The sequence below is a fragment of the Microcaecilia unicolor genome, chromosome 1 (assembly GCF_901765095.1).
Source record: "Microcaecilia unicolor chromosome 1, aMicUni1.1, whole genome shotgun sequence".
NCBI classification, from domain to species: domain Eukaryota; kingdom Metazoa; phylum Chordata; class Amphibia; order Gymnophiona; family Siphonopidae; genus Microcaecilia; species Microcaecilia unicolor.
The window spans coordinates 211,686,453-211,701,452 of NC_044031.1; the positions used below are offsets into that span (position 1 = coordinate 211,686,453).

The 15,000-nt window shown below is 39.9% G+C and overlaps 1 protein-coding gene across 1 annotated transcript in view; it reads left to right on the forward strand.

Annotated features, from left to right (window-relative positions):
- LOC115473020 (TCR gamma alternate reading frame protein) overlaps nucleotides 1-15,000 on the forward strand; it is a 79,576-nt gene that overhangs the window by 47,433 nt on the left and 17,143 nt on the right. The window lies entirely within an intron of this gene.

Consider the following 15,000-nt stretch of genomic DNA (forward strand, 5'->3'; position numbering starts at 1 on the left):
AAGAGCCCTAGCCATTTTAGCCTTTCCTCATAGGCAAGTCGTCCTATCCCCTTTATCATTTTCATGGCCCTTCTTTGCACATTTCTAATTCTGATAATTCTGTTCTGTAGGACCTGATAAATCCCATGGGTTCTTTAGCTACTTATCTCGTTTTTGCCCATACCTTGTTTATAGAAGTACTAAACCACATTGCTTGGATTTCAGAAAGATTTACATTTTGGAAGGACTATATATAAATTATATTACCAACCACCACAATGGCAAGTGAGAATCACAGAAAAAAAGGTATTAATTTTGGAAAACATTATCTTCCCTGAGGCTTAGCCTGGAACATTTCACAAATTAACTGGGGGATGCGATGAAACTACAGTGTAGTAAATTTAAAACAAATCGGAGAAAATATTTCTTCAACCAATGCATAAATAAACTCTGGAATTCGTTGCCAGAGAACGTGGTGAAGGCGGTTAGCTTGGCAGAGTTTAAAAAGGGGTTAGACGGTTTCCTAAAGGACAAGTCCATAAACCGCTACTAAATGGACTTGTGGAAAAATCCACAATTCCGGGAATAACATGTACAGAATGTTTGTACGTTTGGGAAGCTTGCCAGGTGCCCTTGGCCTGGATTGGCCGCTGTCGTGGACAGGATGCTGGGCTCGATGGACCCTTGGTCTTTTCCCAGTGTGGCATTACTTATGTACTTATGAATTCTGATGGCAAGGATTAGGTCTCCTGTCCTACTGTAAATGTGATAGTAATACCTGAAGAGGTAATAAGGTGGACGCTGGAATACCGTTAATCGAGGTGGAAATGTATTACCATGTCCTCATTTTTTAAATAATTATTTTATGATAAACTAGTCCCTACAAACAGTGGAAATGAGTGCCAAATTATTCATTTCTGTACCATAAGCATTTCACCGTCCCTATCCTAAACTATATAGTGTTTGGTTATTACTTACTAGGTTTTTATACTCAAATGTCTTTGCAAAAGAAATACAAAGCTAAACGATGTGGCTACATTTTCAGATGACAAAGTATAGGACACTGTTGTGTTACAGCAAAGTGCACGGACTGTAATGCATGTCACACACAATATAATTTAAATCCTAGGTATATGCTAGGGATTCAACTGATTACTCTCATCCTAAAATGCATATTTTTGCTGAAATGTGCAGAATATGATCTGTATGCAAAACAATGCATAAGAGCTTTTTTTTTTCCAAATATTTTTTAATACTTAGATAATGGGAGGAAAATGAGGTTTGTACGATTGCCACTTGATAAAGGACACAACAAATCTAGGAAACAAATTTGGTGCCTGAAAAAAGTTGGTACCACAGGTCAAGGCTAGTATTTTTTTCCCCTTTCCCAGCATTTGAAATGCAAATGCCTACGACTGACAGATCTTGACAGTGAGTGAGCACTGCAGGTTCTTCTGGAATGGCTTGAAAACTGATTTCATAGCAAGATACATTCCATCTTGATAGCGAGGAGATGGAGTTCAAACAGAAGATACTTCTGGCAAAGGGACCCTTTTACCAAGCCATGGTAGATCTACCGCACAGGTAGCACATGCCAAATTGATCCTACGGCTGAGGTAGCCCAGGTGCCCGGCAATAGCTCCGAAGTTGGAGTACGCAGTTTTCTGCAGTAGAACATAATTTTATATTTTCTACTGCGGGACCATCCAGCAGTAATCGGCAGCAGGGCCACATTGTGCTACCTGATTACCGTACAAATAGTAGGTGAGCCCTTACCACCTTCTAAATAGGTGGCAGTAAGGGCTCAGGCAGTAAATAGCCACATACCACTTTTTATATTAGCGCATTGCCATTTACTGCCCTGTTTTTTTAAAAAAAGCCTTTTTCCTGTCATGGTAAAAAAAATGGCCCAGCGCGTGCCAATTTCACACATCAAAACTAGCACAGGCCACTTTTTATCATGGCTTAGTAAGGGGTCCCAAAGTTAATGATTATTTTTCTGTACCTGTGAAAATGTGCTATTATAATTAGATCCAATTTCTAAGAAGTTCTTTTTGTTAAACTGCAGTAGAAAAAAAAAGTGGCCTCAGTGTGCCCCTTACATGGATTTTTCCTATGCACTAAATGCCGACTTTCTATTTTTTGTATTAAATAGCCTTGTGCTAATGTGGACATTTAAAAAATGTACCGAGTGAGCACTTACCACAGTTACTGCACACTAATGTAGATGCACTGGCTGTTTAACGCAGGAATGCCCACTCTCTGCCCCCAACATGCCCCTTCAAAAATAAACTTTTTTATTATTGTGCAGTTAGAGCATGCACATTTGGCAGTTATCACAGGATGCCTAAGCGTGTCCCAAGGTACGCCATTTTAAACTGTGCTAGGCCATTTTAAACTGTGCTAGGCACACATTAGCACCTAATGCAACTTACTGAAAAAAGGTCCCTGAGTGACTGAGGTTGGCAGCCAGGGAGGAAATCAACTTGCTTGCAAGATACTGAAATGTGGGCTGCCGGGTCAGTGCCTGCATTGTACCTCATGAAAAGTTATACAAATAGCTGGTGTAATAGCCAAACATATAATTATCCTACATTTCAGTACATAAGTATTGCCATACTGGGAAAGACCAAAGGTCCATCGAGCCCAGCATCCTGTTTCCAACAGTGACCAATCCAGGTCACAAATACCCGGCAAGATCCCAAAAATGTACAAAACATTTTATACTGCTTATCCCAGAAATAGTGGATTTTCCCCAAGTCCATTTAATAACGGTCTATGGACTTTTCCTTTAAGAAGCCATCCAAGCCTTTTTTAAACTCTGCTAAGCTAACCGCCTTTACCACATTCTCTGGCAACGAATTCCAGAGTTTAATTACATGTTGAAAAATATAGAATCATTAATTAAATAAAGCAACAATCGCAAGTTGTTCCATAACCTCCTGCACATTTAGGGCCCTGTTTACTAAGGTGAGCTAGCATTTTTAACACATGCTAAAAATTAGTGCATACTAACCATGTAGACGCCCATAGGAATATTATGGGCATCTGCATGGTTAGTGCGCACTAAAAATGCTAACATGCTTCTAACGTGACTTAGTAAAAAGGACCCTTAGGCACATTTTGAAGATCCATAAAAGATGCCAAACCATTCCACAAGAACCTGCAGTGCTCACTCACTGTAAAGAATTACTAGTCATAGGTTTTTGCATTTAAAAAAAAACACACCACTAGCAGAGAAAAAAATATTAATCTTGACTTGTGTACCAGCTTTACTTAGATACAAAATTTTTGGGAAAAAAATTTGGCTTCTAAGTAAAGCTGGTACACAAGTAGGAGCCAGTATTACCCAGGAACTGGCCCCAGAACTGGGAGCACCTGTATTAGGGATGGGGTGGTGTTGGGGTGGTTGAAGAGCAAGGAATAATAAGGTATTATCTTTTAAAAATAATTCAAGGATGGAGATTGGAGGGATGGCAGGGAAGGTTGGGAGTGAAGGGATGGGCAGTACAGCAGGTATTGGAATTCTGGGAGGAATCATTTCATTTGCCTTCGTGTTCGCCAGTGTGAGCTGCTCCTGCCATTTTCGTGCTCCATCTCACCCCCCCCCCCCCCTTGGTGACACATTGTGTTTTCTGTGTTTGGATTGGGGGGGGCAATTCACAGAGGTCGGAATGAAGAGCCACAGTTGGGTGGGGCACCAGAGCTAATGGTGCTGTAATGGGACCACACATCTTGTTCCCATCATATATCTGCTCTTGGTCCCTCAGTTGTATGCTAAGCCATATTGTAGAAAATCTTTTAGCTTCATATCTATGTTAGTTGAGGGGCCCTTTTACAGAGCGATGGGAAGCCCAAAGCGGGCTTACTGCTCACTCTTCCAGGTCTACTGTCGGTCCAACGCAGCCGCGAGTGGTAGTCCCACTCGAAGTGCATGGACTTGCACAGCGGTAATTGGGCATCATCGTGCGCTGCCCGGTTACTGCCAGGTTACCATGTGAGCCCTTATCGCCACCTCAACGGGTAAGGGCTCCCTGTTGCATGGCCATGCGGTAAATGGCCATGTGTGCCTGGGGTCTTTTTACCTACTGCGATAAAAAGGGCCCTGGCGCATGAGAAAAACGGCCCCAGCTGCTAGTGCAGGTCCCTCTTTTCCGCAGCTTGGTAAAAGGACCCCTGAATGTTCTAATGCATGCGTCTTACGTGTATCATTAGTATTTTGTTTTTTGTTTTTCGAACGTTGGAACTTTTTAATGCTTGCAAATTGATTGCATGCATAGTTCTTGCTGCTTTCTGGGTGCTGCTGTGTGTTTGAGTTTGCTTGACTGACATTTCAGCCATATTGCTGTGGCCTTCTTCAGGTTGATGATGTGTGGTACTTCCATGTGTTGGTTTTATGTTGTGGTTCTTGATCCGGATTGATAAACATCTGTCCAATCATATCTAAAATCTAGAAGGCAGAAAAAGGTTTTGGTCTCTGTCCAATCAATTTAAATTCTTGAAAGCAGAACAAGTCATTGGTCTGTAATCAATTTTGAAATCTTGAAGGCAGGAAAAGTCATAGAGCTTGGTTGAAGGTTAAGGGGTCCTTTTACTAAGATGCAGGGAAAATGGCCCTGTGGTAGCGGCGGGAGCCTTTTTTTTTATTACTTTTCAATTTTACAAACAAATATATGTTTGTAAGGACAGAGAAGTCAATATGTATCATTAGTATTATACTAACATAGTATCATATCACTTGTATTTGAATTCCAGTGCTGTTAAATGTGTATATTTTTTATACTGTTTCACGGTAGTTTCTTTTATTAGGTTTCAATTTACTTTTTTCAAGTTTACCTCATATTGTATTTAGTTTATTCTTGGTTATTTTACTATTGTTATGCTATTAACATTGTAAGTTTTATGTTAAACTGTACCTGCCGTATATCGCCTTGTGTGAACCTCTTCATAAAGGTGGTTAATAAATCCCAATAAATAAATAAATAAAATTATGATACTGCCCATAAATGGGGGGCCGGGTGAAGTTACAGTTTTGGCAATGGTATGAGGCTTGGTAGGCACCAAACCACAAAGGGTGCTTTGCAGCTTGTAGCATGATATGGATGACTGTTAGGGGATTCTTTAATCCACACAGTGTGATACCGGGTAGATGGGAATTCATAGGGCTGCCTGGCTATTAATATGGTGAGTGGCCATTTTAGCTCGATGACTATTTGTTAGTCAATTGGCTTGGTTTTGTTTGTTTCTAAATAAAGCTGAGGCCAACTTTAAAACTTATCCTGTTTCCTATGTTGTTTATGGCAAGGTGTGGCGGGGGGGGGGGGGGGGGGGGGGGGGGGGAGGCTGTGCAGAAAGGATGGGTGTTAGTTATCTCAGTTACAGGTGTCAGTTGTACAAACTTTCTAGCCAGCCAAGAGCAATTCTACCCAGTTTTCTGATAACACCAGAAGAACACCATTTTCGCCCATTATACACACTGCATTTCAAAGTAACGACCCCTTTTATTTTTCTATGTAACAAATAAATGGTTTGGTGTATGCCCACACTAGCCCACTTCTCAAGTCTCTCCACTGGCTCCCTGTCCACTTCCGTATACAGTTCAAACTTCTCTTACTGACCTTTAAATGCATCCACTCTATGACCCCTCGTTACCTCGCCTCTCTCATTTCTCCCTACATTCCTCCCCTTGAACTCCGCTCTCTGAGCAAGTCTCTCTTGTCGTCCCCCTTCTCCTCCACCTCTAACTCCAGACTTCGTTCCTTTTATCTTGCTGCACCTTATGCCTGGAACTGTCTTCCCGAGCCCATACGTCTAGCTCCATCTCTATCTGTTTTTAAATCTATGCTGAAGGCTCACCTTTTCACTGCTGCCTTTGGCTCCTAGCCGCTACTCATTTACCCTCCTCCCCCCTGTTCCTCTTTACCCTGTAATTCCCTTGCCCATATTGTCTGTCTGTTTTACCTAGATTGTAAGCTCTTTGAGCAGGGACTGTCTCTCTATGTCAAATATTCAGCGCTGCGTGCGTCTGGTAGCACTATATAAATGCTATTAGTAGTAGTAGTAGTAGTGTATAATAACCAAATGTGGTTCACAAATAGGCCCATGATAGAGCTATAAAATGATCATATAGGGGGTCTTTTACTAAGTGCTCACTAGCGTTTTTAGCACACGCTAATGATGTTGCTAATATTTAGCGAATGCTAAAAATGCTAGCATGCCTTAGTAAAAGAGGCCCATAATAAATATGTAGCATGATAAATATTTTTTACAAAGCATGTCTTAATTATGATGTCATAATTTACAATTGTTCAACATGGGTTTCTCACTAGAAGCTAAGAACATAACGTTTCTGACACAAACGAAATGTTATGAAGCGAAAAAGTTCCTTCCAATGTTTCCTGAAAAACAATGGTCACTTGGTGGGCTGAAGAAACTTATTCGCAAATTTGAGCATAATATTCTTAGCACTCACTTTTATTGTTTTCATTTGTTCACATGACATTTCAAAGTACTTTTATTATGTGAAGTTTATAAATAATATTTATCATGTTACATATTGGTTGTGCGATCGTTTTGAAATACACAAAACAAGCATCTATCTATATCAATCTTTAAAATGTGCCTAAATATACAGAAGATTATGAAAGAACTTGTAATTGATTATTTATTTATTTATTTACTTAAATATTTAGTGTTTGACAGTAATGAATCCAGTTACTCTGCAGTTAAACAATTCAGTGCCAACTGCATAGATGTGAATAGTGTATCTTTTATTCACCCACTGTTTCAGTTTACAGTGGACTGGCATATTTATTTATTTACTTATTTAATAAGCTTATAACCCACATATATCTAGGACTCTAGTCAGCTTATAACAATACATATGTAATTCATAAAACAAATCTCAAAGGGCCCCTTTTTCCAAGCTGTGGTAAAAGGAGTCCTGCAGTAGCGTCAGTGCATGGATTTGCCATGCATCAACGTCCCCTTTAACCGCAGCGGGTAAAAAGGCTAATTTTTTAAAAGGAAATGGCCATGTGGCCATTTCCCAGGGGAGCCCTTACCGCCACCTATTTAGAAGGTGATAAGAGCTCCCACATTAACCCAGCAGTAACTGGGCAGCGGGTGGGGGCTGCTCGATTACCACCAGGTAAAAGGTTATTTTTCAGTTCCAGAAATGGGAGCAGGCACTACTACCGAACTTCTGCAGTAGCCCAGCAGTAGTGCTAGATTGGCGTGTGACAAAGAGGGGCATAATCGAAAGGGACGCCCAAGTTTTGCTGAAGACATCCTCGCAAAATGTCCCAGTGGAGGTGTAGGGAAACCCGTATTATCGAAACAAGATGGGCGTCGATCTTTCGTTTTGATAATACAGTCCGGGACTCCCAAATCTTGAAATTTAGGTCTCCTTAGAGATGGTTGTCCGTAGACTAGGTCGTTTCTGATTTTCGGCGATAATGGAAGCCAAGGACGCCCATCTCAGAAACAACCAAATGCAAGCCCTTTGGTCATGGGAGGAGCCAGCATTCATAATGCACTGGTCCCGCTGACATGCCAGGACACCAACCGGGCACCCTAGGGGGCACTGCAGTGGACTTCATAAATTGCTCCCAGGTACATAGCTCCCTTACTTTTGTGTGCTGAGCCCCCTAAAGCCCATTACCCACAACTGTACACAACTACCATAGCCCTTACGGATGAAGGGGGGCACCTAAATGTGGGTACAGTGGGTTTGTGGTGGGTTTTGGAGGGCTCACATTTACCACCACAAGTGTAACAGGAGGGGGGATGGGTCTGGGTCTGCCTGCCTGAAGTGCACTGCACCCACTAAAACTGATCCAGGGACCTGCCTACTGCTGTGCAGTTGGGGACGTCCAAAATCAGCTTTCGATTATACCGATTTAGATGACCCTGTGAGAAGGACGCCCATCTTCCGATTTGTGTCGAAAGATGGGCATCCTTCTCTTTCGAAAATAAGCCTGAAAGCATCCCAAAATCTAAAAATATCAAGATCTCTAAATTCAGTTGCAATACAACTCAACTGATTTTAATTAAATAGATGCAAAATGCACCAGTTGCACACAGGGCTAGATTAACAACATATTGGGAACTAAGCATAAGCACATTTGTGGATTCCCATTTGCTACCCAACTCCCCCCCCCCCCCTCCCATTTTAATTTGTGGGCTTTAAACTCTCCTTCCCCAGATTTCCTCTCTTGAATTAGCTTGGAGAAAACTGCAGAGAGTGGTTCTGGGAATTGCTATATCTTCCAGAATTTACCATTCTCGGCTAAGAATCTTGGCAGGTGGGTTCGTTTTTGATTCTGGCACATACAGATATGTCTAGTTTGCAAATGAATTAATCCTGCCCTGGGTGTGGGGGTGCTGCACAAATATAGAAGTTCTCACATTTGGCATTTCTGATTTTTGCAACAGCTCTCAGAGGGAAGTCTGAAAGCACTGGACAATTAGAGACTTTTAGATTATTTCTGGTTTCTGTGGTTTAATTCTTTTTATTAATAGTATAATATATAATTTACTGCTACAGATCTTTCCAGCATACAGCACAGATATCAATCAATGTTATAGTTTAATTCTACAATAGTTAACATACAGAACAGTTATGTGTTTGAAGTCTGCTGCCATATCCTTCCTGTCTCAATTAGATTCGGTATCAGGTCATTCTAATTTTGTCAGTGTATCTAGAGCTTGTCACCACAAACATATACATTTCCCTCACTCTCCTCTTTATCTTGAAGCAGAAATAATTTTAACTTACTATGCATGTCACAGATATGATTTCTTTAAACATTAATGCGACTAAGATAACATACATATTTGAACTTGCTACTTCCTGATACTTTGATCCTATTGTACAGTATGATTATAGTATAGAGGGAGAAATACATCTGTGCATGAAAGAGGGGGACTGGGGATGATCATATCTGAAGGGTGCATAAGTAAAGGACTGGCCAGCAGGAAAAAGGAAGTAATAGTGCCTCTGTATACATCTTTAGTGAAACCTCATTCAGGGGCCCTTTTACAGAGCATCAGTAAGCCCAATGCAGGCTTACCACACACTAACTCGATAGTTCCGCCTCGAGTGTGTGCTATTTCTGGTGCACCATAACAACATTTTTTTTATAGTGCGGCACTAACCCATCAGTTATTGAGCATTGCTGAGCACTGCCTAGTTACTGCCAGGGGTTACCGGAGGAGCCCTTACTACCACCTCAGTGGGTGGCTTTAAGTGTTTCCCTTGCCTTAAAAACCCCCGTTTAACTTTTTTTATATATATATTTTTTGTTTCTGATTATTGAATTTGTTCTTGCTTCATCTCAAATTATTATCACAGTCTTTTAAGTCAAAGTTTCTATGCACAAATACACTTATCTTTCGGCTTTATACTCCAGCTTGCTAGATGATTCCAACGGTCCCGTTTCGGTAATCTTCCTCAGGGAACCATACAGCAAAACATCTGTTATTGGCTAATGCTTCATGCTGCAGATGTCTGTTTAAGAATTCTCCAGCATGAAGCATTAGCCAATAACAGATGTTTTGCTGTATGGTTCCCTGAGGAAGATTACCGAAACGGGACCGTTGGAATCATCTAGCAAGCTGGAGTATAAAGCCGAAAGATAAGTGTATTTGTGCATAGAAACTTCTCTGAAAAGACTATGATAATAATTTGAGACGAAGCAAGAATAAATTCAATAATCAGAAACAAAAAAAAAATATATATATATATATATATATATAAAAAGTTACACGGGGGTTTTTAAGTTGATGATGACTTTTTTTGTGTACGTGCAACTAATAGCATTGAATTGTTGCCGTAACAGTTGAGACTTTTTCCCTCATAGACACTACGATACTGCTTGTTTTTGTTCTTTCAGAGTATCATTATTATTTATTTATTTATTTATTTATTTATTGCATTTGTATCCCACATTTTCCCACCTATTTGCGGGCTCAGTGTGGCTTACAATACATTGTGAATAATCGAGATACAATTGGTCACAGTACATTTATGGGTACGTTGTGAAGAGTTATAGGAAGACAAATCAAAGTCAATGATATCTGGGAGTAGAACAATAGAATGTAGCATAGGGGACATGATAGGGCAGTAGAACAGTGAGTGGCACCGATCTGTGTGTGGTATTATGTTTAATTGTTTCCCCCACATGGCCATGTGGTAAATGTAATCATACTGCATGGTCATTTTTTTAAGGGCTTTTACCCACTGCAGTAAAAAGGGCCCTGGCACGCAGGAAAAATGGCCCCTGCCACTAGCGCAGGGCCATTATTCCTGCAGCTTGGTAAAAGGACCACACAGTGCATTAAACCATGCATTAACAGCTAATACAGCTTAGTGAAATGGTCCTTTAGTATCATTCTAATCACTCCTGACATTCCCTGCCATCCCTCCCTAATTTGGTCCCAAGATATGCTGTTTTCATGCAAGTCTAATACAATGAATGTAGATGTCTGTCTTATTTAAACACTTTCAGCATTTATTAGAATCTGTTTGCTTTAAATATACATCTTTGCTCTGTGCTTTATTTTAAATTTTATCTGTCTCGGTTGTACATTTTTCATCAGCTTCCTAAATTTCAGTAAAACCTTTTCTAGAGTTCGGGTTGAAATTTTACAATCTACATCAATGAATATAGTTCACAGTAGTTTACAGCAAGATTCTAGAACACAATAGTCTAGGAAGTTACAAAATATAAATACAAAATAATATTTAAACCTTAAAGCAGTATCACATAATAATGATAATAATAATAATGATAAAAAGTAACTATAATCAAATTATTTCTTTGTCACATAAATCTGCAACAATAGTATCTTCAGACCTTTCTTAAACATAGTACAGTTAATAATATTTCTGAGATTATCTGGTAAGAATTTCTACAATTTAGCAGCTTGAAAAGCAAATAAACAATTAAAAAGCTTCTTTGAGGTAATACCTTTAAGACTCGGAAGATCAAATAATGCCAATTTCTAAAACTTATATAAATAACTCACCAATGTATAATGCACAAGAGTGATCATATATAATGGAACTTGTCCAAATGTAATTTTCCATAGCAAACAGCCCAACTTAAAAAATATTCTCGCCTCAACAGTCAACCAATGAGCCCTAATAAAGTAGGAAGTAATTTTGTTTTATGTAGAGAGAATATTAGATGTAAAGCCACATTTTGAACTGTTTTAATTTTTCTTAATAGATATTTTGGTAAACCTAAGTTGATTCACGTTATAATAGTTGAGTTTGCTAAGAATCAATGCCTGCATCATTAATTTGAAACAAATCTACAGATATTTACGAACTGCTCTTAGTTTTCTCATCATTCAAGAGCACTCCTTACTATGGAAGTTATTTGATGCCCCATGGATAATTTATTATCCAGTATAACACCGAAACGTTTTATGGATTTATCAAGCACAAAACAATTCCCATCAATCAGCAGATCTGATTTTAATTCATTATTCTGTTGTGCCCCCCCCCCCCTACTAATAAGAATTTAGTTTTTTCCTTATTCAATTTCAAATGGTGAGATGACATCCAGTTGGTAATAGTAAAAAAGCAAAGAGAGACAGTATCAATTAGGGTCTGAAAAGTGGTGGTAACTGGGAAGATTAAAGTTATGTCATCAGCATACATAAAGGTTTCGAAAATACTGATTTGATTTTTGTGAGAAAAACATCCAAATACTGCTTTATGCCGCTTTTTAGACACTTTTCTCTTTCAAAAATGTGCTCCTTCGTGTCTCATTAGAGCTATGCTATGTTTTCCAATATCTGTCGGACTTGGGGGGGGGGGGTATCACTGTCGGACAGTGATACCCCCGAGTCCGACAGATAAGATAAGTGTAAAAGTTGACACGTTTTCTGTATAAACTATAGTTTAATTAGCCTATAAAAGAATAAATCGGGCCAATGAAGAGGTTGATGTCACTATCGGTCGCCACATAAAGCCTGTAAGGGTGGTGGACGACACACATCATTGAGGCAATCCATAAAAACATATAAATGCTATAAGAAAATATTGACTACTGAAGATTTGTAGAACAATATTTAAGTATATATGTGGTGAAGAAATTGTGGACTGGATTGCTTGATTGTTGAATATAGTTTGACCAGTCCAACTATTAATTGAATCGGCCAATTATTGAGTGTTGTCCTGGATTCTATATAGCATGACCAAAATTGCATGCACAAATCCGGTCATATTCTGGATTTGCACATGCAATTTAATTACTTAACAAGCCAATCAGCGCTGATAATTGTCACTTAACAAGCAATTACTGACACTGACAATAATTTGAATTTATGCGTACTACTTGCTAAGCGTATTCTGTAATGTGATGAGCATAAATTCTAATATGTGCTGCCAAAAAAGGGGCATGGCCATGGACATGGAACGGGCGGGTCATGGACGTTCCAAAAATTTACGCACAGGGTTATGGAATACACCTGCTCTGCGCCTAACTTAGGTGCTGGTATTTATACTAAGTTTTACTTCGCCTAAATGAGCACACCTAGAGCTAGGCACAGGCATGGCCGCTAGGCATATTCTATAAACCACGCCTAAATCTGGATGTGGTTTATAGAATACACCTAGGCAGAAATTTTTTAGCGCTGATTTTTCAGGCGCCATATATAGAATCTAGCCTTTAGCCCCCAAATTTGTGCATACTGTTATGGAATAAGGACAGTTGCGTGTGCAAATTGATATAATAATTGTCTGTTAATGGACTTAACAGCCAATTACTGGCTATAATTGGAGTTAATTGACACCATGTTGTAGTTGCATGCCCAACTGCCCTTAGTTGCTATTCTCTAAACTGTGCATGCTACTTCAAAGGCTCACATCTGCAAAGAGGACATTGAAGTGGGTGGGTCAGGGGCATGCCCAGGATTAGCACACACAGTTTATAGAACACATGTGTGTACGTGCACATCTGGCACATTTCAGCGCCCACATTTACAACAGCCTTTGAGCTGGTGGGGTACCGCAATGTGCACATATATATATACAGATGTAGTCGCTTTTCTTTAATGCCAATTACGCATGTAATTGCTGTTAATGAATTGGAGAGCTGAGTACTTGGGTTTCTGGGCACCTACGTTTGGGTACCCTTTATTATTATTTTTTTGTTACATTTGTACCCCACGCTTTCCAACTCATGGCAGGCTCAATGCGGCTTACATGGGGCAATGGAGGGTTAAGTGACTTGCCCAGAGTCACAAGGAATTGCCTGTACCTGAAGTGGGAATTGAACTCAGTGCCTCAGTTCCCTAGGACCAAAGTCCACCACCCTAACCACTAGGCCACTCCTCCACTACAGAATCTTCCCATTAAGTCAATATGTGTGTTCTCTGGTGCGTGCATATAATTGTACATGTAATGATACCACAGGACACTCGTCCTATTTTCTAATGTTTGGGAGGGAAGCCAGGCTGCCTGTTGACTTGTGTTTTGGAGCTGTAGCAGATGGTTACTTGCCTCATACATTTACCAGGCATGTACAAAAGTTGAAAGAACAGTGAGGAAAGGCTTCCAGGTTAGCTGCAGAGTCTGTATATAAGTTAGGGAAGAGGAATAAACATAGGTATGACTTAAGTGTACAACAAACCAATCTAGATAAAGGTGACAGTGTTACTGGAGAATTGAGGAATATCTGGAAAGCCCAAGCTTGCCAATAGATGGAGATCTACCTCATAGATCATCGAGGAAAAAACTAGAAAAACTTGCCAATGTATCGCATATGACCAGAATGGGGAGAAGGGTCTGTAAAATCAGTGCACAGAAACCATTTACTACACTGGGGGGGAGAAGAGGGTAATCCCACCCGCTAATGCTTTTCTTCCCCAGGTAGAAGCACCGAGCACCACAGTGAGTGAGGGACCGACAAAGACTACCTTCGGGAGGCTCCAGCCAAGTCAGACCCCCAAATCCAGGTGCACCTGGTAAAGGGGTGTTACAGATATATGAACGATATGATAAACACTGGTGTTGAGAAAACATAGATCATCATAAGAGATGCCTTCTAAAATCTGTGAGGCTGTCTGCTTCCTACTTTCTGCAGAAACAGCTGAACTGAATAATCATATTGTTACTTTTGCAAAATACTATTGAAGTTTACAGTTAACATGTTCCCTTTGCTATCATGTTTGGGCTGATGTCCATAGTTTCTTTTAGACTTGTTAAATGACCTCTAAAAAAGTTAATTACCATCAGGGCTTTTTTTTGAGGGGGTACTTGGGGGTACTGAGTACCGGCACCTTTTCCATTGTCTGCTAAAATTGACCCAAGGACCCCAAGTTTTAATGAAAGAGCTCAGGCTCTATACATCAATTCTGCCTTGCCATAGATTCTGTGACTGATTGCAGGAGGCCTGACTATTGTGGGGTGGGTCCCTCAGTAATCACCCCACCCCTGAAGGGTGGCCTGGCATTTGAGTACCAGCACCTTTTTTGCTAGAAAAAACATGCTGATTACCATGGATATAATGGAGTATTCCACACTAATCAACATATCTGTGCTGTTCTATTTGTAATTTTAATGCTATGCTGTTTGTAGGCATTATCCATATAAATAATATGGGAAAATCTCCTTTGCTGGAAGACAGTGAAACTATCAAACTTCAAAAAGACTCACAGCTCAACAAAATCTTTCACATATCTCCACAGTGTTTAAGAATAAATCAGAGAATATCATTAAAGTAACCAAATACTGCTCATATTGAAGTTTGCAGCTGCCAGGGTCTAGAAAGGTCACTGTCATTAATCTCCACATGATATAATCAATGCACTACATATTTGTACTTGTAACATACTTCAACATGAGGTCCTCAAATATGTACTTATCTTAAGACAAGAATGCCAGTGATCTTTTTAGACCCTAGAAGCCTGCAAACTTCAATATGTGCACTATCTGGTTACTTTAATGATATTCTCCAATTTATTCTTAAACATAGTAAATGACGGCAGATAAAGACCTGTATGGTC